The sequence below is a fragment of the Salvelinus fontinalis genome, chromosome 20, assembly GCF_029448725.1.
Source record: "Salvelinus fontinalis isolate EN_2023a chromosome 20, ASM2944872v1, whole genome shotgun sequence".
NCBI classification, from domain to species: Eukaryota; Metazoa; Chordata; class Actinopteri; order Salmoniformes; family Salmonidae; genus Salvelinus; species Salvelinus fontinalis.
The window spans coordinates 25,380,456-25,404,106 of record NC_074684.1 but is presented as its reverse complement, the minus strand read 5'-3'; the positions used below and the strand labels follow the sequence as shown (position 1 = coordinate 25,404,106).

Sequence of the window (23,651 nt, the reverse complement as noted above, 5' to 3'; positions counted from 1 at the left end):
TACCTCTCAGTCATGAGCTACTTCTCAGTCATGAGCTACCTCTCAGTCATGAGCTACCTCTCAGTCATGAGCTGCCCCTCAGTCCGGAAGAGTTTCCTCAGTCCAGAGGCGCTCCTCAGTCCAGTGGGGCCCTTTGTTAGGGTTCCTAGGCCAAGGTTGGCGGCGAGGGTCGCCACTCAAAGGACTTAAGGAGGTGGACAAAGACAATGGTGGAGTGGGGTCCACGTCCAGCGCCAGAGCTGCCACCGCGGACAGATGCCCACCCAGACTCTCCCCTATAGGTTTAGGTTGTGCGGTCTTCAGACGAAGAGGAGGAAGGCTGCCGTTATACTATGAATATTACACAAAAATGCCTTTGATAATAACCATACACAGCTTTGGGGCACATAACTACCCCTACATCAAATCACCATATAGCTGCTACACGTACGTACTGTATGCATCACTGCAACGCTAAATGCCTGAGTGACATGCCAAAAACATATCTGTCTGCAGGGCAGTGAACTCAAAACATGGGAATCACTCTACGAGCAGGTACACACAACAACCCCATGGAAAAGGAATGCAAGCCCTGACAGTTGAACATAAAGCAACCCAATCTGATCATGCAGATTAGTAGGCCAAACTCTCAACTGAAACTTGCCTCTGGGTGTTTTGGTCGTCTGTGGTGGTCAGCCTAGTACAATGTCCTGTCTTGTCCGATGCGTGACTGTGATCCCGGGACGAGATGGCAGGGAGCTGGACGCTTCTCCCCTCCCCTCTGGCCCTGCCAGCAGTGTATTAAAATAAATCTGTGCACACGTCCCACCCCGGCATGTTCACCAGACATTACCTTATACAAGGCTGGCTCCAGTGCATTCCTCTGTCTCCCTTAGCCTGTGAGCAGCTTTTAGTCCCCCCCCCCCCTCCGGTTCCCCGTAGCAGCCCCCCCACCTCGGTCGGTGTGGTTGTTTCTCTCACATGACTCAACAAAACTCTGGATCTTTAGCGGGCTGTCCGGAGCCTTTCCCAGGAGGGAGGGGAAGAATGACTTTGTGGAAGGGACCTGGAGCTCTGCCCTCGACTTGGCTCAAATTACCCGCTTGTCATGCTTGATGGATTTGGCTACAAATAACAGAAAGCGGGGCCCATGACAGGTTGATGAATGAACCCAGTGGTCCCTCCATGATAACTGGCCGCCTGGCCGCCTAGCTTCCCCCCGCGCCATGCAGGGTCTCCGGGAGGACCCGCTCTGCTCAGAACAAACATGTTCTAATGCCGGGCACAGATCAAAATGATGAGCGCATTCCAACAATAAACATCCCCCTTTCTCCAACAGAGGAGGGAGGGAGGGAGGGAGGGAGGGAGGGAGGGAGGGAGGGAGGGAGGGAGGGAGGGAGGGAGGGAGGGAGAGAAAGGGGAGTGGGGGGCAGCCGAGGATCAGACTGAATGCAGGACGAGCCAAAGTGAGCGGGAATTCCTGTGCTTTCACTCACCCTCCCGCTCTCCCCTCCAACACACATTCCCCCTCCAAAACAGGGCAGTAAAGTCAGAGCCAGCCTCTAGACAAGGATGATCATTATCCAACCCAAACAGGCAGGCAGGCAGACAGACACGCAGACACGCAGACAGACAGACAGACAGACAGACAGACAGACAGACAGAACGGCAGACAGGCCAGTAGACTTTTCCTGGGCTCTGATAGAGAACTTAAGCCACCCCAATCAGGGCCTATCAGACCACTATTTTAAGTGTGAGGAGTAGCGGGCAGCCCTAGTTCCGATCAGGAGACTGTTATGTGCCGCTAATGCAATGAGGAAAGGCCCGACATGGAGCTCCTTGAAATTATTTTGTAGCTGTTTACCATTTGTTTAGCTTCTATGAGGTCTGTACGGTTGTTCCAGACTGCTATATGGTTCCTATCTGGAACCTTTTAGTACAGATAGTGAAAGTGCTGGTAGAAGTACCAGCTGTTAGTGCGCTGGTGAAACAAGTTGTATTTTCAACTTTGCAACAGGTCAGTCTCAGACGTCGGCTTCACCTCGAGCACGCACGCACGCATAAACACACACACTCACAAGATGTATTGTTGTGGAGAGATTCCACCTCATCTTGCCTCACAGGTCAGGCTTCCCGAGAGTGTCCCAAAATATCCTCCTCACCACAAAAGACCAAAATGGCGATACGCGATACGGTAATGTTAAAAATAGTCCTCTCCCTGGTGGATAAGGGCATTTTTTACGACCTCCACGCTGTGCTGTGAGTTTACACCCTCGTGATGGGGACTATATGATGTAGCTTAGGGAGAACGGCTGATACACAGAGTGCACCCCAGAAAAGATGCTGAAAACAACAACTGGAAACTGTCTGTCTGATGAGAGGCTCGGTTTCCATTGAGAACAACAAGAACCTAACATTCTCACAAATACCTTTGTCTCGCTGCTACAAAGTGTTCCGCAATCTAAATGGGGCTAACATGATCTGTGAGGTGTAGAGAACTCCTCTGAAAAGACATGGCATTCTGTCTTTTCAGATAGTGGTATTGTTTTTTTGTTTTTTTATGTCAGTGCTGCTACACATGACATCTTACCATGTTGAGGATCATCAAAACATTACATCATACCAGAACAATCCCAGGGAGAGATAAAGACTTTGCAAGTGTGGTTTACTGCACATCAATCAATGCCTTCTGAAAAGAAGGGGAAACAGAAGGAGAGAGAAGCCCTGAAAGACATTTGTTTTGTCAAAGCATTAGAGGAAGAGTTGATTCAATAGACCAGACGTCTGAATCACACTCCGAAGGTAGTCTACCTTCAAGTTTATTCTCCAACCTGTAACCAACGAGCACTGAGTCATGTTATAGTATGAGCCATTTCTTCTGCGCGCCAAGGAAATATGAAAAAAGTGATTTTGTTACGCTCTTGGTTTTAAAGAGGAAATTTAGTGTTTCCATCCATATTGTTTCTCTGGGTTTATTTAGAAATGTCCAGATTTTTCCTGTTCAAGCTTCTGTGTAAAAGTGTTTTTTTTCTCAATTATGAAATTACATTATTTCTTCACACAATATTGTAACTAAAAGTACTCCTGCCTATTATGAACAACTAAAACCTAATTTAAAGTACTTTCTAGAGAAAAATGGGTCCTTCTAAAATTGAAGTTTGTTATGAAATGCATTTTGTTCTTCTACAATTGATTGATTCAAAGACATTCCAGATTTATAATGGGCATAATTTCTCCCACTCAGATTCATAAGTGCATGCAACATGCCTCAGAGTGATAAGAACAATGGCCTCTTTCACTGCCTTCCCCATGTTGGATGAGAAGAGGTGCACCATGGGAGCCAGACAGGCAGACTGCTGCTTGTACAGTGCATATGGATACTTCTGAGACATTCAAGGAATCCAAGCGACGGCCTAATGTTACTTTAAATCACAGGCATCTGCACTTGAATTATATGGTTAAATTACTCAAAAAGAGGTTGCTTTGCAAGATAGGCATCGTGGAATAGGCCTAAGTCCTTGAACACAACATACGTCAACGGTTTCTAAACTTTTTCATCAGGATGAGACTGTGACTGACAAGTTTAGAAGCCAGGCCTCGCCAGGCACTAGCATTTACTCTGAGCAGGTCTTAGCCATGTTACATAGCATCCTGCCTGCCCTCCACGTGGTCCGGGGCTAAGCACACTTATGAGTTGTACTCCTACTATGATGGCATTAGCTACAGCATTAGTTCTAAGCCACAAACCTTGACTCTGAGACTAACAGTAGCGAGACACAGGAAACCATTGTATACTAATAGTCCAATAATAAAGAGGGGATATGAGCCTTGACTCTATATGCATACATTGCACACTAAAGACCGTTCATAAAGGGATTGAGCAGTCACACTTTGCCATTAACAAGTCATAAGTTCCCCTTTTTTCAAAACATATGTTCAATGGGATCTTATATCAGGATTTAAATATTAAAATGGAGGGAATTGGTTAAAGTAGAAAAAGCTGTGATTTATAAAAGCAGACGCATGTGCTGTTAACAGCTTAGAATCGTTAGAAAGATTTACAATTAGCATGGAGGGGAGAAACACAAACACATGAATACATTTTTGTTTCTGTTAATAGTTTCTATATAAATTTGGCTACAGACAAAATTCTAGCATCTGCAGGGGAGGAAAGTCACAAAAACAAGCTTCATTTCCTTTGCAAATTGTTTTTGTATATGTCTTCACTTTTACATGTGTATTCACTGAACTCTGTCAACTAACACTTCACAACACAGTTCAACATTGGGAGGAATTCCTAGAGACTACAAGAGGTTTGTGGCTCAAGGTCTTTCCTCCCAGCTTCACCGTAAACCAAAGATCTATGAATTACGTTTAGAAAGACCTGTCTAATTTATTCAGTGTTTCTTCTGATATGGTTCATAAGCTAGGTCATCACATTTAGAATATGAACAAGTAAAAACACGTGCTGATGAATATGACGTTTTGAACACAATACTATTAGATAACTGGTAAATTCAACATAGTCTGTAGACGTTATCGTCAAAGGATCGATAACATGTACTCTTCACACACTGTGACCACAAAAACGCTTTGCTGTAAAACATAAGAACATCTTCCTTGACAACATAAATGGTACTTTGACAACAAAAGTAAACACAGAGTGATTAACAAGTCAGGTACTTACAGGTTTTCCTTCCATGGTGATAGTGATCAGTAACAAGTCATTCACCAGCAGCAGTTTCTCTACAACACCAGTCGGACCGCTATGTAAAGGTGTTATGCCAGTCATTTGATTGGCAGCTCAGGGGTCTGTCGTGTGGGCTTCCCCAATGACAGGAAAGCTCTCATGTATCTCACAAACACACACACACACACACGTTCCTCACAGTAGAATTTCCCATTGGCGTATGGCCCAGACCAATAACAAAAACCTGCCACCAAATATGTATGATGTCAATCTAACCATCCATCTTATCACAACTGAAATAAAACATGTCAAACTCAAACGCACAAAGCACGGATGTGCATACGTAGTGATGTTGCACCATAATTTCCCCTTCAAACCAAAATCTGATAAAAGCTGTACCATCATCACGTTATATCAACAAAAGATCTGAACTGCTAACAGTTTTAACGTTGACGTCCACCAACGAGGCATGAAAGAGATTGAAAAATATATGCACTAAGTCGCTCTGGAGAGAAGTGGCAAAATGACAAAATGTCAAATATAAATCAAATTGAAGAAGATTTGAATCAGCGTGTAAACTGCCTCTATAAACTGTAACATTGTTGACTGTGCGTGATGATCAAACCACTGAACCAAGTTAGGTGATTAAGACTGGAAACTTATACGCAATATGACATAGTATGCTGGGGCTCAGACGTCACTGGATTCATAGCAAATTCTTGATGAATCACACTAACTATGCAATGCTACACAGATCCTCATGTGAAGTAACTTGTATTCTAGATAAAACATATTGTCCATGCACACATTCAAATACGCAGAAGACATTATGGTCAGGATAAACCCACGTAAAGAACCTGTAAAGTAAAAGTGCAGCATGTGCACAGTGTACACATTATGATACTTACCCTGTTCAATCAGATGACAATGAGAAGTATGAATTGAATAAGAGAGCGCTAAGCTAACCTAAAAGTGCATGCTAAGCATAATGAGGACCAATTCGCTTCCTCCCCTCCAGAGACAGTCTCTGTGTTAGAGATGAAAGGGATATGACGCTACAGTAATCCATCTAAATGCCAGCTACTAAAGCCGTTCATGCAAATACTATCGATCCAAATACTATCGATCCAAATACTATCGATCCAAAGATCCATGAGTTACGTTTAGATAGACCTGTCTAATTCAGTGTTTCTTCTGATATGGTCCATAAGCTAGGCAACTGGTCATGTACGTTTTTAACATCACATTTAGAATATGAACAAGTAAAAACATGTGCTGATGAATATGACTTTATGAATACAGCACAATACTGGTACTGGTAAATTCAACATAGTCTAGATGTTATTGTCAAAGTAGCAATAAAATGCTACTTCATCTCTTGGCGATGGAAAAGCTGCGGCAAGTGGAGCTATTGTCTGGAGAATGAGTGAGGAAAAAATACAAGTACTATTGACGTGGCCATAGATACAAACAATTTACAATTTATCATACTACAAAATGATCAAGTGAATTTATCCAGTATTATTCTATTTTGTTTTGATGGTAATCTAAGTTTTTTCACTAGAAATTACAATGTATGATTGTGGTATAAAAAATACTTTTTGTATTTTGTTGGTTGTCATTGTCTTTCTTCCATAGAGTCAATAGCAGAACTCAGATAGAGACAAGCATGGATTCTACATACAGTGGGGAGAACAAGTATTTGATACACTGCCGATTTTACAGGTTTTCCTACTTACAAAGCATGTAGAGGTCTGTAATTTTTTTCAATAAACAAAATACACGTCATTCCAACACACTTCTGCAATATTGCCACCTGTCTATCCAACCATAGAAGAAAAATAATGCTACAGTAGTTTTTTTTAACGTCTATCTAAATAAAAGACATGCACTGTGTCACGCCCTGGCCTTAGTATTCTTTGTTTTCTTTATTATTTTAGTTAGGTCAGGGTGTGACATGGGGAATGTTTGTGTTTTGTTGGTTTTGGGTGTTTTTTATGGTAAAGGGGTTGTTGGGTATAGTATATGGGTTTGTGTTGAATACATGTGTCTAGCGTTGTCTATGTATGTTTAGTTGTCTAGGAGAGTCTATGGTTACCTGAATGAGTTCCCAATTAGAGACAGCTGATTTCGGTTGTCTCTGATTGGGAGCTTTATTTAGGGTAGCCATAGGCTCTCATTGGTGGTGAGTAATTGTCTATGTCAGAACGTTTGTAGCCAGTGTGTGCACATCGTTATTTAGCTTCACGATCATTTGTTATTTTGTAGTTTTGAAAGTGTTTTTGTTTTGTTTCGTGTTTACCATCTTCATCATTGTTAATCAATAAAGATGGCATATTTCCCTGAACCCGCATTTTGGTCAGAAGATCCTTCTCTCCTCACCTCATCCGAGGATGAGGAAAGCGACGGCTATTACAGAATCACCCACCAAAATACAGAGACCAAGCGGTATGGGAATGCTAAACGGAGTAAGGGACAGAAGAAGGAGCAATGGACATGGGACGATGTATTGAATGGAAAAGGTGTCTACACATGGGAGGAAATCCTAGCTGGTAGAGATCGCCTCCCATGGGAACAGCTGGAGGCACTGAGGAGAGCGGAGGCTACCGGAGAGAGGAACCGGAGCTATGAGGGAACGCGTCTGGCACGGAAGCCGAAAAAGCCCGTGAGTAACTCCCAAAAATTTCTTGGGGGGGGGCTAAAGGGTAGTGGGCCAAGGGCAGGTAGGAGACCTGCGCCCACTTCCCAGGCTAACCGTGGAGAGCGGGAGTACGGGCAGACACCGTGTTACGCAGTAGAGCGCACGGTGTCTCCTGTACGTGTGCATAGGCCGGTGCGGGTTATTCCACCTCCCCGCACTGGTAGGGCGAGATTGGGCATTGAGCCAGGTGTCATGAGGCCGGCTCAACGCGTCTGGTCTCCAGTGCGTCTCCTCGGGCCGGCATACATGGCACCTGCCTTACGCAGGGTTTCCCCGGTTCGCCTACACAGCCCGGTGCGGGTTATTCCACCTCCCCGTACTGGGTGGGCGACCGGGAGCATTCAACCAGGTAAGGTTGGGCAGGCTCAATGCTCAAGAGAGCCAGTACGCCTGCACGGTCCGGTATTTCCGGCGCCACCTCCCCGCCCCAGCCTAGTACCTACAGTGCCTACACTACGCACTAGGCTACCAGTGCATTTCCAGAGCCCTGTTCCTCCTCCACGCACTCTCCCTATAGTGCGTGTATCCAGTTCGGTGCCTCCAGTTCCGGCCCCACGCACTAAGCCACCTGTGCGTCTCCCAAGTCCTGTACACACTGTCACTTCTCCCCGTACTAGTCCTGAGGTGCGTGCCCTCAGCCAGGTGCCACCAGTGCCGGTACCACGCACCTGGTATAGAGTACGCTTTGAGAGTTCAGTGTGCCCTGTCTCTGCTCCACGCACTAGTAGGAAGGTGCTTATCATTAGCCCGGTGCCTCCAGTTCCGGCACCACGCACCAGGTCTACAGTGCGCCGTATCCGGCCAGAGCCATCCGTCTCCCCAGCGCCATCTGAGCCATCCGTCTCCCCAGCGCCATCTGAGCCATCCGTCTCCCCAGCGGCATCTGAGCCATCCGTCTCCCCAGCGCCATCTGAGCCATCCGTCTCCCCAGCGCCATCTGAGCCATCCGTCTCCCCAGCGCCATCTGAGCCATCCGTCTGCCATGAGCCTGCAAAGCCGCCCGTCTGCCATGAGCCTGCAAAGCCGCCCGTCTGCCATGAGCCTACAGAGCCATCCGCCAGACAGGAGCCGCTAGAGCCGTCAGCCAGACAGGAGCCGCTAGAGCCGTCAGCCAGACAGGATCTGCCAGAGCCGCCAACCAGACAGGATCTGCCAGAGCCGCCAACCAGACAGGATCTGCCAGAGCCGCCAACCAGACAGGATCTGCCAGAGCCGCCAACCAGACAGGATCTGCCAGAGCCGCCAACCAGACAGGATCTGCCAGAGCCGCCAACCAGACAGGATCTGCCAGAGCCGCCAACCAGACAGGATCTGCCAGAGCCGCCAACCAGACAGGATCTGCCAGAGCCGCCAACCAGACAGGATCTGCCAGAGCCGCCAACCAGACAGGATCTGCCAGAGCCGCCAACCAGACAGGATCTGCCAGAGCCGCCAACCAGACAGGATCTGCCAGAGTCGCCAGCTAGCCATGAGCAGCCAGATCCGTCAGCCAGCCATGAGCAGCCAGATCCGTCAGCTAGCCATGAGCAGCCAGATCCGTCAGCTAGCCATGAGCAGCCAGATCCGTCAGCTAGCCATGAGCAGCCAGATCCGTCAGCTAGCCATGAGCAGCCAGATCCGTCAGCTAGCCATGAGCAGCCAGATCCGTCAGCTAGCCATGAGCAGCCAGATCCGTCAGCTAGCCATGAGCAGCCAGATCCGTCAGCTAGCCATGAGCAGCCAGATCCGTCAGCTAGCCATGAGCAGCCAGATCCGTCAGCCAGCCATGAGCAGCCAGATCCGTCAGCCAGCCATGAGCAGCCAGATCCGTCAGCCAGCCATGAGCAGCCAGATCCGTCAGCCAGCCATGAGCAGCCAGATCCGTCAGCTAGCCATGAGCAGCCAGATCCGTCAGCTAGCCATGAGCAGCCAGATCCGTCAGCTAGCCATGAGCAGCCAGATCCGTCAGCCAGCCATGAGCAGCCAGATCCGTCAGCCAGCCATGGGCCGTCCCTCAGTCCGGAGCTGCAGTCCCTCAGTCCGGAGCTGCCATTCCTCAGTCCGGAGCTGCCATTCCTCAGTCCGGAGCTGCCCCTTACCCTGGTGCTGCCCCTTACCCTGGTGCTGCCCCTTACCCTGGTGCTGCCCCTTACCCTGGTGCTGCCCCTTACCCTGGTACTGCCCCTTACCCTGGTACTGCCCCTTACCCTGGTGCTGCCCCTTACCCTGGTACTGCCCCTTACCCTGGTACTGCCCCTTAGTCCGGAACTGCCCCTTAATGCAGTGTGGTTAATGTGGAGGGGGGTCATCTGGAGGAAGCTAAGGAGGCGGTTAGGGACTGTGGTGACGTGGGGACCACGACCAGAGCCGGAGCCGCCACCATGGATGGAAGCCCACCCAGACCCTCCCCTAGACTGTGTAATGGTGCGCCCGGAGTTCGCACCTTAAGGGGGGGGTTATGTCACGCCCTGGCCTTAGTATTCTTTGTTTTCTTTATTATTTTAGTTAGGTCAGGGTGTGACATGGGGAATGTTTGTGTTTTGTTGGTTTTGGGTGTTTTTTATGGTAAAGGGGTTGTTGGGTATAGTATATGGGTTTGTGTTGAATACATGTGTCTAGCGTTGTCTATGTATGTTTAGTTGTCTAGGAGAGTCTATGGTTACCTGAATGAGTTCCCAATTAGAGACAGCTGATTTCGGTTGTCTCTGATTGGGAGCCTTATTTAGGGTAGCCATAGGCTCTCATTGGTGGTGAGTAATTGTCTATGTCAGAACGTTTGTAGCCAGTGTGTGCACATCGTTATTTAGCTTCACGATCATTTGTTATTTTGTAGTTTTGAAAGTGTTTTTGTTTTGTTTCGTGTTTACCATCTTCATCATTGTTAATCAATAAAGATGGCATATTTCCCTGAACCCGCATTTTGGTCAGAAGATCCTTCTCTCCTCACCTCATCCGAGGATGAGGAAAGCGACGGCTATTACACACTGCAGTTGTAGGTGATTAGAAATGTGTGACTATTAAACGACTCAAAATACTATATTTATTTGTGTAAAGCATGATTTCGTGAATACAAAGTGTAGAACATCAAGTTCAACAACAAGTTCTAGAGACATGGCTTTAGATAACGGAATGAAAATTGAGTTAAAGATGGTCAAAAGTAAATATCAAAGCTTAGATGTTGATCTTTGTAACATCTTTGTAACATCCTTCAACATTCTTCCAGGAAAAACCTTTATCATATAAAACCTACATATACACGTAACTGCCCAAAAAAAGGAAATGCCAACATAAAGTGTCTTAATAGGGCGTTGGGCCACCAAGAGCTGCCAGAACAGCTTTAATGTGCCTTGGCATTGATTCTACAAGTGTCTGGAACTCTATTGCGAGGGATGTGACACCATTCTTCCACAAGAAATTCCATCATTTGATGTTTTGTTGATGGTTGTGGAAAATGCTGTCTCAGGCACCATTCCAGAATCTCCCATAAGTGTTCAATTGGGTTGAGATCTGGTGACTAACACACACACACACACACACTTTAAACCCCCTATCCTCCTTTGAGACCCCTCTTTAAAAGTCACTGAGATCTCTTCTTCTAGCCATGGTAGCCAAAAATAAAGGGCAACTGGGCATTTCTATACATGACCGTAAGCATGATGGGATGTTAATTGCTTAATTAACTCAGGAACCAACCTGTGTGGAAGCACGTGCTTTCAATATAATTTGTATCCCTTATTTACTTAACTTCTTATGGCTGGGCGGCAGTATTGAGTAGCTTGGATGAAAAGGTGCCCAGAGTAAACTGCCTACTACTCAGACTCAGAGGCTAAGATATGCATATTATTAGTATTTGGATAGAAAACACTCTGAAGTTTCTAAAACTGTTTGAATGATGTCTGTGAGTATAACAGAACTCATATGGCAGGCAAAAACCTGAGAAAAAATCCAACCAGGAAGTGGGAAATCTGAGGTTTGTAGGTTTGCCTATCCAATATACAGTATATATACATTGGTCATATTGCACTTCTTACGGCTTCCACTAGATGTCAACAGTCTTTAGAACATTGTTTGATGCTTCTACTGTGAAGAATGAGGGAAGGAGAGCTCTTTGAGTCAGGTGTCTGGCATGAGCTGAACATGCGCGCTCATGTGAGAGCGACCTGCTTTCCATTGCATTTCTGAAGACAAAGGAATTCTCCGGTTGAAACATTATTGAAGATTTATGTTAAAAACATCCTGAAGATTGATTCTATACATCGTTTGACATGCTTCTACTAACTGTAATGGAATTGTTTGACTTTTCGTCTGACCTGTGCGTCATGAATTTGGATTACTGAACTGAAAGCGCAAACAAAATGGAGTTATTTGGACAAAAATGATGGACTATATCGAACAAAACAAACATTTATTGTGGAACTGGGATTCCTGGGAGTGCATTCTGATGAAGATCATCAAAGGTAAGTGAATATTTATAATGCTATTCTGACATCTGTTGACTCCACAACATGGCGGATATCTTTATGGCTTGTTTGGGCTCTGAGCCCTGTACTCAGATTATAGTATGGTGTGCTTTTTCCGTAAAGTTTTTTTGAAATCTGACACAGCGGTTGCATTAAGGAGAAGTTTATCTAAAGTTCCATGTGTAATACTTGTATCTTTTATCAATGTTTATTATGAGCATTTCTGTAAATTGATGTGGCTCTCTGCAAAATCACCGGATGTTTTGGAGGCAAAACATTACTGAACATAACGTGCCAATGTAAACTAAGATTTTTGGATATAAATATGAACTTTATTGAACAAAACATACATGTATTGTGTAACATGAAGTCCTATGAGTGTCATCTGATGAAGATCATCAAAGGTTAGTGATTCATTTTATCTCTATTTCTGTTTTTTGTGACTCCTCTCTTTGGCTGGAAAAATGGCTGGGTTTTTCTGTGACTAGGTGCAGACCTAACATAATCGTTTGGTGTGCTTTCGTCGTAAAGTCTTTTTTAAATCGGACACTGTGGTGGGATTAACAACAAGTTTATCTTTAAAATGTTGTAAAATACTGTCTGTATGTCTGAGGAATTTTAATTATGAGATTTCTGTTGTTTTGAATTTGGCGCCCTGCACTTTCACTGGCTGTTGTCATATCGATCCCGTTGACGGGATCTCAGCCATAAGAAGTTTTAAGTGTTTCCTTTATTTTGGCAGTTACCTGTATATCCCCTTGGGATTTAAGGTCAACTTCAAGGAAATTCAAAAGGAGAAAAAACAAATGAAGACTTTATTTGTATATATACTGAGTTTACAAAACATTAAGAACACAAAACATTCTTTCCATGACATAGGCTGACCAGGTGAATCCAGGTAAAATCTATGATCCTTATCAATGTCACTTTTTTAATCCAATTAAAATCAAACAACTGTATGAAGGGTTTGAGACAGGTTAAAGAAAGATTTTTAAGCCATGAGACAATTTAGACATGGATTGTCTATGTGTGCCATTCAGAGGGTGAATGGGCAAGACAAAAGATTTACAGTAAGTGCTTTTGAATGGGGTATGGTAGTAGGTGCTGGGTGCACCGGTTTGTCTCAAGAACTGCAACGCTGCTGGGTTTTTCACACTCAACAGTTTCCCGTGTGTATTAAAAATGGTCCACCAAAGGACATCCAGCCAACTTGACACAACTGTGGGAAGCAATGGAGTCAACATGAGCCAGCATCCCTGGGGGGAGGGTGCAACCCAATATTAGGAAGGTGTTTATTATTATTAAGTACTTTTTACCCCCTTTTTCCCCCAAATTCGTGATTACGATCTTGTCTTATCGCTGCAACTCCATATGGCCTCGGGAGAGGCGAAGGTCGAGTCATGCGTCCTCCAAAACATGACCTGCCAAACCGCGCTTCTTAACACCCGCCCGCTTAACCCGAAAGCCAGCAGCACCAATGTGTTGGAGGAAACACCGTTCGACTGACGACCGAAGTCAGCCTGCAGGCGACTGGCCCGCCACATGGAGTCGCTAGAGCACGATGAGCCAAGTAAAGCCCCCCCGGCCAAACTCTCCCCTAACTCGGACGATGCTGGGCCAATTGTGCGCCACCCTATGGGAATCCCGGTCACGGCCGGTAATGGCACAGCCTGGGATCGAACCCCAGGGTGTATTGACACGGCAACACTGGGAAGGTGTTCTTAATGTTTTGTGCACTCACTGTATCTTTCCACCCTATGAGGTTGGAATAATACTGTGAAATTGTGAAAATAATGATAATGCCCCTTTAGTGTAGGAGCTGTTTGAAAAGACCAGCTGAAATTCCAGCCTGTTTTGGTAAGATGGCGTTTTGGCCTGCCTGGGGACATCTATTGGTTAATAGACCAATAAGAAAGAGGGTTCCAAACCTCTCTGCCAATAACCCACTTAGACCACTCCCCGACAGTCCTTGCATCATTTTTGCTTGAGAAATTGCTCTGCGCTAAGAATCAAATTTTGTTTCTTTTTGACCATTTTAATAGAAAACAATCACAGTAAGGTACTTAATTGTTAACAACATTTTTTTTTTGCTGCATTGGACCATTAAATGTTGTTCTCTCTTGAAAAAACATGCACCATTTCAAGAGGTAAATATTCATATGTAATAACTTGCAGAATTGTAATAGTACATTGTCGTTTAATCTTTGTCTTGATGGGAGAGTTAAATGTTTTGTTCAGAATGTGTTTTTCTTTGCAACACTTATTTAAAAAAAATCAAGTACAAGACACAATGATCTAAGCCATAACACAAAGCCTCTCAACCAATGGCAGCCTATTGTGTTGTGGAGAGAGAGCAGCCACCCCAAGACAAATCCTGTTGAGCTGGCCGTGAGCCAACTGGTTTACAGTATTTCAACAGGAAGTGGGCACTACGCCCCTGCTCCTCCACGCCCACCTTTTCCTCCACCCCTCCCTCCCTCCTCCCAACCACCTGTGCAAGTCTCACAGGATGCAGATCCCCAACCCCCCACTCTCACAAACACTAGCTACATCAACAGCTATACCCAAAACCACGCTACCAATGTGTTTGGGTAGGTCTACACTCCACAACTTCGGCAGTGATGGCTTTAATGAAAATATTATTCTGAATTTCTTGGAATTTGTGTTGTGACTTTAATTAATGACCGTTTGATTGATACACATTTCAAACTGTTCTTGAATAACTGACAGTAACTGTATGATCATAAGTATGAAATGTTTCTACAGTACATTCTTCCTTGCAGCTTGTATAACTGTAGGGGGAAATCAATGAAATAGCCGACACATGAAAACAAATAAAGAAAAGTTGCAGAAAGTTGATTTCTAGATAATCATTATTACATCCTGCCTTGTTTATCCTGACTCTGGAGAAAGGGCCTCAATTTGATTAATACAGTGTTCATCATTAGATACAGATGTTGGAGCTCTGTGTTTACATCCCCTCACATACACACAGGGAATGTTTTGTTTTTGGCGGGAAATTCTGATGTGCAAAGCAGTACAAATAAATCCATCTAGCAGGAATGGTGACCTTTGCCATAGCCAGTGTTACCTTAGAGTTCAGGGTACTGGCTGACTGGCCCTGTGCCTGGGTCTGGCAGACAGACAACAACAGCCCACCACAGGGTCGTCTCCTGCCACAGGGGTCACCCCTTCTTTCTTTCCTTCCTCCCTCCCTCTCTCTCTCTCTCCCGCCCTAAAACAATGACCTCACTCCTCTTACCAATCCACTGATTGTTTTAAATACCTTCCAATCTCGAGTGATTGACAGACTGCTGCTCCTTTTTCCCATTGACTAAGGAGAAACATGTGAAAAGAGGGAAAACAAAATGACCTTGGCAGGAATCGTCGGGTTCTCTAGCGAGCCTGGAACTCGAGTTCATTCAGGCTTTCAACCAATATTGTTTTAAATGACCGAAAAAATGTCAAAACCTTTGTAATTTAATAAGGCTCAGAGAGAAAGAGAGAGAGAGAGGGCGCAAGCGCACAGGAAAATTATGCAAATTTTTGCAGAAGAATTGTTGTTGGCAGAAATGTGAGGAATGGGATGATGAAAAGGGTTGCCAAGGGGAAGGAAGTGAAGGAATACCTGAACACCTAATACCATATCTCTGGTGAAATGAAGATGATGTAAATATTGACATCTGTGGATATTGATGATATTTTTTTTTTTCCATTTTTTTTTTGTCCGCTTTATTGCATGACTTAAATTAAATTTTACATATATAAATTGATATTTTTCACATTTACACTTTTAACATTTAACATTTACTATAGAGTAATAACCAATATCAGAGCATTCATCTGTCTCTGTGTCAAATTTTCTGTGTTCCAATTTTTCCATTCAAAATGTCATGTTTTCCACCTCTGTGTTGATCATCGATGCAGACAGAGAGTGCATCCAGGTTATATTAAGACATAGCATGATGTTGACATGCAGAAGCCCTGTGACACATGTGTGCCGACCAAAGCCACAGTGACACTAATGCGACTCCCATGCGCTCCCTCGCATGGTTGTGTAGGCACTGCAGAGATAGAGCTCAACTCTGCTTAAAGCTCACAAATGAGCTTTTTGGCACACCGTCATCGACAAGCTGTAGATTTCGCTGCACAACAATAAGACCTGTAATGCTGAAGACTAACAGAACAAAAGAGATTGTCACAGACATAAGAGTGAGGATATGACGTCAGACTAGAAAGGAAGACAACAGAAGAGCATTCTTGTGTCTGACATTGTGTCAGGCAGTGGGCTAACAGAATCAGACAGAGATAGAGGGTAAGCTTTACAAATAGAGTAAGTAGGCTGCCAGACTCATGCTTTCAAACTAGTTAAGAAAAAAGTAGGAGCAGTGTAAAACAAGTAGTGAATGAGGATGCATGAAGTAAGTTAGAGACAGGCCGATGAGTGACTAAGAGAATATGTCTAGATACTGTAAAAAGGGACTGTTGAGGCCCTTTGTTCCACTAGGAGCTGAAGGGATTAAGTCAAGTAAGGTTAAAGTACAGTAAGGATTAAATCAAGTATGGATTATGTACAGTAAGGATTAAGTCAAGTATGGATTATGTACAGTAAGGATTAAGTCAAGTAAGGATTAAGTACAGTAAGTGGGTGGGTTTGGTAACGGGAGGTTGACTGGGTTGGATATGTGAGTGGTCGGTCATTGGTCAGAGGGGCTCCGGTTCCTCTCCACATGTGATTCAGCAGCTGCAGAGGGAAAACGCTGACAGGCGGGGTGGGCATGGCTGTAACTGTAACTAGGAGATTACTTATACTATCTACTTAGTTCTCAATCAGGTAAACCCTGCCAGACAAAATCCAGTTTTCTTCACCTGGAATTTGCTGCAAAACAGGTCTAATTTGATAAGGTGTGTAACATGCATGTCATCACCACTATGAGAGCAGGGCCCCCAGAGAGTAGACACAACACCTGGAACCGAACTGGGTGCTTTGCTTTGCTCTAAATATGGAAAAGGCATCTTAGAAACTCTAAGGAACTTTTAGGAAATGAAATAAAATGCAGACAGGGGTTTGTTGACTAAATTACAACTACTCCCAAGTCACACTGGGTAATTTGCTTTTTGGCCCTTCCTTAGCTGGTAGGGGTTCTGGTAAAGAATCAATGCCATCGGCTGCCTGCCTGCCTGGTGCATGTTGGACTGTAAATGTGCTGCTGTTGAGACAGTCTGACATATAGGAACAGCTGAGGCTTTTGATGTGGTTCCTATGCCGCAATTTTCCCAGTCAACTATAGAAAAAAATGACTTTTATTACATACGTCTCCCAAGTCCTCTGATGCTTAAGAGAAGAGGACCACACACAGTGGCAGGGCTGATGAAAATATGACACTGGGTTATGAATGCTATCACTACACAGGTCTGAGGGTATGATTCACATCTACAAGTGGAACTATAAAAGTGGTTTTATTTAAATGGAAATGGACAGGAAATGCTACATTGAGGTATTGACTTCCCATTTAATAAGCACACTGGTATCCCATCACCAATAAATTGTAACAACAACAATTGTGAAGATAAAACAACTGAGTGTTGGAGCTGAAAGGAACTTTAAATAAGTAATTTGGCATGATATTAATTTGCCCTTAGATAAGAGCTGATCATTGAGTCTCTTAAGAGTGACACTTGAGGCTGAGAGCACTGAAATCACACTCCTTGGCATCGTCTTTTCTCACCACATAGAGAGAGCACTCCTGTGCTGGCGCATTATATGTGAGGGACTCACCGTGTCCAAACGGCAGCTGCACTGGCTTTACCACGCTCGCGTCTCATAGTCCTGCAGCGCTCTATACGCTTCACACAGGAAACCAGAGGATCCAACAGCATAAGGAGGACACATCCAAGCACACAGCCGAGCCAAGCACACAGCACCTCCAAGCACACAGCCGAGCCAAGCACACAGCACCTCCAAGCACACAGCCGAGCCAAGCACACAGCACCTCCAAGCACACAGCCGAGCCAAGCACACAGCACCTCCAAGCACACAGCCGAGCCAAGCACACAGCACCTCCAAGCACACAGCCGAGCCAAGCACACAGCACCTCCAAGCACACAGCCGAGCCAAGCACACAGCACTTCCAAGCACACAGCCGAGCCAAGCACACAGCACCTCCAAGCACACAGCCGAGCCAAGCACACAGCACCTCCAAGCACACAGCCGAGCCAAGCACACAGCACCTCCAAGCACACAGCCGAGCCAAGCACACAGCTGTAAAACAGAGAGATTACTGCAATGTGATCTGAAAGGCCTCTGTACTACAATGATTCACTTCAATCGATGTCTACTCGTTTACACAATTAGTGCTTCCTTCGGTGACATGGTACTGCCCAGATAGTCACTAACTCACTAACTTCCTATCGGCCCCACACCTTCCCTGTTGTTTTAACTTCAACCCAATTCAGACGAGATGTGAGTAACTTAGTTTGTTGAAATCCGTTTTGAACAATTCAAAAGTAATGAATGACCACAGGATGGGTTCCCAATGAGCATTGAGTTAACTGTCTGCGTGGGCCAGCCTCCTCAAGGCCTGAGGCCACATGGTGGGGTCACTCTCAGTCACTCTCAGCCTGGCATACTACAGCAGATCACAGATAGTCTGATGACGCAGTCAAGGGGTGATTTAGGAGTCTTGATAATCTCACGCAGGCAGTATAAAAACTCCAACCAAAACAGAGCAATCAGTATCGTGCCTGTAGCGTTTTGTGTGTGATAGCTTTTTGGCACTCTGTCTCTCTTCACACAGTGAAGTGAAGGGAACACAGTGAGAGGCAGGCAGGGCAGACGGAGGTGGGTCTGGCACGATAATGAAGTCTGATTTCACATGGTGAGTGATAATGGCAGTAGCATCACTGCTCTGGATAGTGGGAGAGGAGGAACAAAACACCCAGGAGAGAGAGAGAGAGAGAGAGAGAGAGAGAGAGAGAGAGAGAGAGAGAAAAGAGAGCGAGAGAGAGAGAGAGATAAAAGAGAGGAGGAATGAAACACCCAGGAGAGAGATAAAAGAGAGATAAAAGAGAGGGAGAGAAAATAAAGAGAGTGATAAAAGAGAGAGAGAAAAGAGAGAGCGAGAGAAGAGAGAGAGCGGTAAAAGAGAGAGAGAAAAGAGAGAGAGGGATAAAAGAGAGAGAGAGAAAAAAGAGAGAGGGATAAATGAGAGAGGGATAAAAGAGAGAGAAAGCAATAAAAGAGAGGAGGAACGAAACACCCAGGAGAGAGAGCAAGAGAGATAAAAGAGAGAGATAAAAGAGAGAAAGAAAAGAGAGAGAGAAAAGAGATAGCGATAAAAGAGAGAGAGAAAAGAGAGAAAGGGATAAAAGAGAGAGAAAATAGAGTGAGAGAGATATAGATAAAAGAGAGAGAGAAAAGAGAAAGAGAAAAGAGAGCGAGAGAAAAGAGAGAGGGGAGAATGACTGAGAGTGGAGAGGAAGGGAAAAAAACAAAAGCCCTAGGTCTGAGTTGCATGATCTTAGATTTCTCCCAGCAGCGCAGTCCCATCTATGGCTCCCACTGGCTGGGGCCCAGTCAAACATGCCTTTGTGCTGACGTGGGAGAACTATGGGAACATGTTTTTTTCTACTCAAGGCTGTGATTAGAGATGTTGAGTTTTCGCTGGTAAGGGTAACTCAAATGCCTGGAGGGATGCAAACGATCCCTTAATGATGCCAAAAACAAAGGTGCATGTGTGAAGACTTTCTCATGACAGATTAATTATATTGCCATTTGATTATTACCTCATAAAAACGACCTATTTATTTTCCAACATACAGTTCCTTTCCTTCAGGTGTACATGAATCTACATAATATATATATGCCGTAATACATCAAAACATTGGTTTTTTGATGTATTGATTATTCGACAATAGTCATGAAAAGTAGTGCTATTCTTAATCATAACCCCCTGACAAAAGTGCGATTTCATGAATCAATGGTCGTGCCCGAATACCCATACTAGCATACTACATACTTAAACTGCATAGTGATTTCGTCGTTTGATCTAGCAGAATTCTCTCGTATTTTCCGACTCCGTGTCTGACAACAGCTGATAATCATATACATTGACCCGCTGTACCAAAATGAACGATATATGCGTGAGTCAACACAATGGCGCATTAGCTGGCGCATTCGGAGTACTATTTTCATAGTGTTACATAACACTTTATTTTTTCGCATACTATTTAGTATGCTAGTATGGGTATTCGGATACAACCAGTAAATTTGGAGGGCTCTCTTAGCTTAACTCAGAGAACCATAACATGTTTCCTTAGTTTGTTTTAATTACATGTAATAACCCCAATTGCATCTGTAGGTCACTCTGGATAAGAGCGTCTGCTAAATGACTAAAATGTGAAATGTAAATAATATTGGCATAAAGTATGTCCTAAAAATACAATAATGCAATGGATTCAAAAACCAAAACAACCTTATACAGAAATGAAATGTTCCAACCAAATCAAATGTATCTTCGGCTGTATCGAAATTGGTTATATTATAGATGTTGTAGGTTTTTGGTGTGATATTGCATCATATGCTACTGTATCCAACCAAGAGATTCACTGTCAACATTGCCTCGAATTATAGATTCAGATTAATCGGGAAAGTGAAGCATACAGTACACTGACTAAATAAGTGAAACCATGCACATGTAGCCTAGGTCTACCGAAGATAAAGGCAGGAGCCTATAGAACAATGGCGTCATATCTGCAGCAGATGATTACGCACATGCTATAAATTGCTATATTGATTGATACAATGCGCATCAATGACACCTATGTGAAAGAGGAATAGTTTAAACGTTTTATTTTTCTATTGTTGTTTCTTGGTTCAAGAATAGGATATATTAAATTAGATACACCTATATGCTGTAATAGTGTTATAGTGAAGCGTTGAGACATTTCATGGAAAATTTGTTTTTAGAATGCTATACGTGAGTCCAAATCATGAATCATCACTTCAAAATATCTTCGATGCGCACACTCATAGCACACTCAGCCACCGTTGTGATACCATGGCATCAGCAGTTCTAGATCACTAGACAAAGGAATGTCTAGGTGCGCATTGTCATTCCAGTATCCTAGGCACTATATACAAACTGCTGTATCACTGCATTAAAATGTCAGCATCATTCGATGATTTCGTTTTTCTTAAGGCTATTGTATTGTGTCATACTTTTAAGTTTGGAAATAGCCAAAGCATGGCGCATTGCATTCCCAGATAGGCTTTCGCGGCGTGGAGAGAACACACTCCGATGACACATTCTTAGTACATTACAGCATCGCGCAGCAAACGTGGTCGCAGTCTATGCAGAGCAGGTGTGTAGCCTATAGTAGCCTAACGCACGAATGATAGCCGCTTTCGGTCGGTGATTTCAAAATGAGGACAAAGCCGCCAAGTCACTGCACCAATACGCTTTTCACCACCCGTCAATAAATTTTAAACAAAAACACTCAATATGAATCATGAAATTATGGGAAATAGGCGAAACACTTATAATGCCAATAATTCCTTCCACATTGTTGCCAATGCAAAGTGAACAAAGACAAAGCACGGGGACTTCTGTGCGTAAAGGCGCAGCCTTTGTTTACAGCAGGTAGGCTATCGTTTCTCCAGACACATTGCTGTAGGATATGGACTATTGTAGACACATGTAACCTCAATTTAACTTGAGTTATGTCGGACTATGTAAATATGGAGAGGGGAATCACATTCCCCCGCTTTCATGGGAATATGTGCTCTGGTTCTTTAAATGGCACAATCGAGCCAATTGACTTGGTTGCTTAACCAAATAACGTTCGCAGTCCTTACACAGCAAAGGTTTATTGTGGATTAATTGGGGATTGAGTAGTGTAATGGCTAATCGTTTTTACATGGGTGCAGTTCAGTCAATTGCACAATCGAACAAATTGCTTTCATTACTCAAAAGCAGCATGTGAGAGAATATTTTTCAAGTTTGAGAGGAGTAAAAATGAATTTTTAAGAATAATCTGCTTCGTCGCAGGAGCACATGGGGTAGCTTAATATATTATATAATTAGTAGATAGCATAATAATATCTTACTAGGTCAACTAATCATAATCATTAGGCTATTATAATCCTAATTATAATTATAGTAATATTTAATGTGTAGGTTATGCTCATTTCAAGTTTAATTACATTGAAAAATGTGAATCTAGTCCGAATTCAATCATGATGAAAGCCAAAGCCATGGAGTGAATTAAGGGGGGAACTCGGACAGGCGGTCTTTGTCTTTGCCATGACCCCTTAATAGGTCAAGGCCTTTGCAAGTGACAGCTTCTTTTCTCTCAGAGAAAACAAGAGCCATGCCTGACATCGACCCTCACACCGACGCGCCTCCTCTTCCTCTGGGATAGCAATGCATTTTGCAGTTACAAAACATTAAAATCGGAGGGAGTGCACACTATACTGACTCAGATCATAACAGGATGTGGTAGCCTTACGTTTCACTCTTAAACAGGGAGTATTCACACTCCAAACAAATAGCTACAACCAGACGAAACATCTGAGGCACACCGCCAAGCTTTAGAGATTAACGCATGTATTAATTGGGAGACATTTTCATGGCTCCGAACTCCAAGCATTAACAGCCGACTCACCGTACAAGTTAAGAACTCCATTCGCCGTTATAAACATATTATAGTCTACTCGAGCACTGCACAGGAATTAAATAATTAAGACATTCGATAACACATTCCAGTAAATTTGTTGACATATGCATGCAGCTCACCTTTTAACTTTCGCTTTTTTTCTTGTAATCCAGCCCTTTTGTCCGTTTAACAATTATTTTTTTCACATGATGACTTCCTTGCAGTTTCCTAAAGCCCCCGGCTGCAGGGAGAAAACATTTGCTTGACACTACGCGTTTATTTATTTTTATAAAAATTACGTTTTGTAGTTATAAAAATGGTTATTGTTCTTCTTCAGCAAATGTCAGTGTGTGTGACGATCTTGCGCAGCGTGCTGCTCAGTCTCCGCTGTTTGTTACTCTCGAATGGACCGCCTACTCTCAATTGCTACATTGTTGACATTCGGCCACTGACGTCATTCTATCCCTCATTCACAACATTACGCCGTGCAGATTGCGTTGGTGCCCCGGGCAGTAGCCACATACTCAAAAAAATGTCCTCAGTTGAGGTTTGTGAATAGCTATGGTGAGTACGCACAGCGCGACCCTCCATCCATTTGTTCAACAGCCCCTGTCTGTACGAGCAGTTGGCAGTTGTACATTGGACTAGTGAAACAAATATACCAGGCATTTAACGAACATGCACAAAGCTGCAATGATGGGCATATAGTTACTGTCCCAACTAATATATATATACGTTTTTACTGGTATCCACATAGTCAAAGACACTGAAATAGGCCTACATGGATATTTCAATACATACAAAATGAAACATTCAAGTTGAAATCATAAGGGAAATTCAGCACAATATCTACATTTAGGAGACTAACTTTTGTTGATTAGTTTGCATAGATAGGGTATAAGCAACTTTTTTATAGCCCATCTCTCAGTCTTGGCCTGTGGAATAAATATATATTGTTTAACAAAGGATGATATTAAAACCAACCCCCCCCCCCCCCCCCCCCCCCCCCCCCCGCCTTTGAACCTTTGAATTGAATACAATACTTAGAATTATACCTTTTAACGAATAAAGAATAGGCTAGATGCATTAGACAATTTTTATAGGATACATAATGTAGTGCCTATAGAAAGTCTATGGCCCCTTGACATTTTCTTGGGGTCATTGAGTTGCACAAAAGTGAAAAGAA

At 43.9% G+C, this 23,651-nt stretch overlaps 1 protein-coding gene across 1 annotated transcript in view; it reads right to left on the bottom strand.

Moving 5' to 3' along the window:
* LOC129817573 (transcription regulator protein BACH2-like) overlaps positions 1-22,894 on the bottom strand; it is a 115,763-nt gene extending 92,869 nt beyond the window's left edge. Inside the window, exon 1 of the mRNA XM_055872965.1 lies at positions 22,606-22,894. The gene's annotated coding sequence lies outside the window, so the exon portion shown is untranslated. The remainder of the gene's footprint in view (positions 1-22,605) is intronic.
* Positions 22,895-23,651: the final 757 nt, after the last annotated feature.